This window comes from Sitodiplosis mosellana, unplaced genomic scaffold, assembly GCF_009176505.1.
Source record: "Sitodiplosis mosellana isolate CC-2019 unplaced genomic scaffold, AAFC_SMos_1.0 Smas_scaffold_3, whole genome shotgun sequence".
Lineage (NCBI taxonomy): Eukaryota > Metazoa > Arthropoda > Insecta > Diptera > Cecidomyiidae > Sitodiplosis > Sitodiplosis mosellana.
In genome coordinates, this window is record NW_022595246.1 from 9,871,823 (window position 1) to 9,875,428 (window position 3,606).

Here is a 3,606-nt window from a genome sequence, read left to right on the forward strand (position 1 = left end):
AATAAAAATTACTTGTTTGTGCATTTGAAGGGGATTTTTACTTTGATATTGAAAATGTTTTTACTCGCAATCGTATTTTATGCTCGGACGTCGGTCTGTTAGTTCTCTCTGTAAGTGCTAGATATGCAATTTAATTGGATATGTTTGAATTTGGAAATGCGTGGTGCGTGAGCGTGTGTATTGCTTATGCCCATTATAATGGAAATACCGGATCGAAAATTTGCTTTTATCTGCCAAAACATTCGCACTTATTAGACTATCTATCGGATACCAAAGTAAAGCGTAATTCTTTGTCATTTCTCACTCTCTCGCTTGTTCTATCTAGCCGAGCATTCGGTATTTCGTAAAACGGTCTCTTTTTTTCTCCAAAAACATGATACACGTTCCACGGTCAAGCATTTCGTTTAAATCCACGAACACACACACACACACACACACACGATTTATGTATACATATATGTATAGATTTTGCGTGTAATTTATTTTGCATTCCTCTATTTGAAGTATTAAGAAGGTTTTATGGGAAATCGAACACCCCCTCCTGACTGACTGGCTAACAAACAACAAAAAATACCGAATATTGTATGTTTGTGTGTATAGAAAAAAAACGCCGTCGAAATTGAAGACTAAACAAGAAAATGCTATATGTATGATAATGAACGCTTTTCTCCAATTCCGAATTTTCTTCTTTTTCCCTCTCCATGCCTTCAGTCAGGGCCGATGCGAGTGATGAACGCACGAAAATCTCTGGTCGCCGATTATAGCGGCTTTTGTGAAAATTCAAGCCGATTTTTTCTTATTTGTCCGGTGGGCATACACAAGTCGACTTGCACATAGCACATACACGCACAAAAAAAGCAAACACAAATGATGGAAAATAACATTCTTCTTTTGCAGAATGCATTGAAATATGGGGGAGGAGAGCAGATTGCAAAATACACTGGAAAAAAGTAACAAAAGCGAAATGGTATTTCGTGCAAAATTGACACACAACAACCGAACCCTAATGACAAGAAAACATTTCGCCCGAAATGCAAAGATAAACACAAAACGCAAACATTCATTCGAATTGTAAATTCTCGACAGTTTTCGGCTCTTGTATAAACATATTCTAATGGATGACATGTGAATGAGAAGTGAATACATCAACTCCCTCACTCTCGCGCTCATGCACGGTTGACGTTCGATATTCGGATTCGAATCAAGCAAATGGAGACGACAGAGTACCAAGAGCGAACAAAAATTCCCTTTTGCGGAGGAGTTTTCGGTGTGAGTAACAAATGGTGTACCTTTTTGACGGTATATATTCATGACTTTGACACACGTGTGTGTGTGTGTGTGTGTGTGTATATATATAGCCAGGAGATGAAGAAAAAACTAACTTCTAAACTGTGTTTAAAAATTCCTTTTAGCAATTCGTTTCGATTCACTAACAAATGCAACAACCCACACACATATTTCGCCCAAAATTATGGAATTTCTCTTCTTTTTTTTCCATTCAATGGCCAAATCACTGCATTATCCTAGCACACTGGTTTCTCCCCTCTTGAAGTTTTCACAACGAATTTTATGAAAAACAAAATTGAGTCGAAACCATGCATTGAATTTGATTTTTCAAAAATTGCGCGTGAATAATTTTATTATATGCCACATTTGATCTAATGAATGGAAATGTTTTCGAATTCACTCAATTGTCAGCGAAAATGTTGCGGTGGATAATAAATTTTATTGGCATTTTTTTTTTGTGTACCATGATTTTGCAGTTTTTTTTTTCTCTTCTGAGAAAATTTTTTATGGGGTGAAATCAAAATTCATAGATCATTGTTTCCAGGCGCAGCAGCTCTGAGCACCGAATTATTTAGTAGTACGACAAGTGAGTGTGTTTGAGCGCGCACACACTCACGCACATAAAATATATTTATGAAAACATTTTATACGTTATAATAAACATTTTTGTTGATTGGATCGAAGTCACTGGATGGCATTCTATTTGTGAATTGGCTATGAAATGAGAAAACACATTTACAATTGCTGGGGTGCCATGGATCAATTCTTTTTTGTTTCTTCTTTTCGTCCAAAAACCCAAATCGAATTATGTGCATAAATTTTGCAATCCTCTTTCGTTCATCTCATACAATCGACATCTCTACGACGCTCGCTCGCTCGATCAATTTCCCGAAATTCGTATCAGAACAACCGTTTTAACATTATATTTATACATTTGACCCAATCTAAGGTATTATTAATGGGAAAAAATCGATTTCAACTTATTGAAGATATTTCTGTTATTTATAAGTACGTAGGTACTTTGAACTAAATGAAATTATCTCTTTTTCTCAGTAGTGAAGATACGGAGCAAATTGAAGCGATTAAGAAAAATTCCAAATTTTCCAGAAAGATAACATGGTTTGTGGCTTGAAACTCACTTGGAACATCTCCAAAGTAAATAATCGTCAGGGCAAAGCACCAAATCATATTATCCGCTATCATCATTCATTATACATTCAAAATTGATACATTTTCCATTTCATTACAATTACAAATCATGATTTTATTATAAATTTCGCAAGAAATGGACGAATACGCGATTGAATAACCCCATTCAAACTCTATTCTATAGATTTCAATTATTTGAAAGCTGCTAGAACAACTACTGACTTCAATGTATGTTTTACTAGTGATAGAAGCTTGAAGGGATTTTCTTTTCCGAAGAAATTCAAAATACTTCTGTTTTCATTTCGAACCGAAAATAAAAAAAGAAACATCGCAAGTAATTGAAATAATTGAAAATAACAGTTTCACGCATTAAACTGACTAAATCGTTCCCGGTCTTTGCATATCATCAAAAACACTCTTGGATTCAACCTTGTTCCAAAATGAAGTCATTCTTATCACATCGTGAGCCGTGTTGATATCCTAAACCAATGCTCATGTCGAACACATGCATTAGTGTTGTGCATTTTTGAATTTCTTTGCGTGTGAGACACGTTCCAATCGTCTTTTTTACCTCCTCTATTCCGTACATTTTTTTTTATTCTGCAGTTGCTCCCTTGAACTCGAATTATTATTATTTGATGTGTATATATCGAGTCGCACACCACATGGACAATGCCGTGGCATTCCCTTGATTGTGCAAATAATCATTTATCAATTTTCATAATCGACTTTAGATAGGATTTCACCAGAAAAAAACATGCTAAAAAAGGAGCGCCAAGTGCATTGGAATCGAGATAAAAAATGGTGGGTAGGCAACACAGGGAGAGAGAGAGAAATCGCCCTCAAAACGTCTGCAAGGGATAAACACAAATTATTATTTTATTTTTTTATGTTTTATGGTAAAGTTATTCTTGCCTGGGTTCCGTTTTGCACACAGTGCCACTTTTTATTGCGAATGGATTTGCCTGTGCATGGAAGTTATCAATTTTTTTTTCTTCGTCGACGTCGTTTTTGTTGTTGGTTCATTCGTTCAGTGTGCTGGCCCGAGTTCTTGGAGAGTGTAATATAAATAATGTGCAGATTGTATCCGATTTCCACCCTTGTTATAAGTCATCCCTTGCGAAATGCGTTGCAAAGCCTGGGACACAAAGAACACACACAAACATCAGT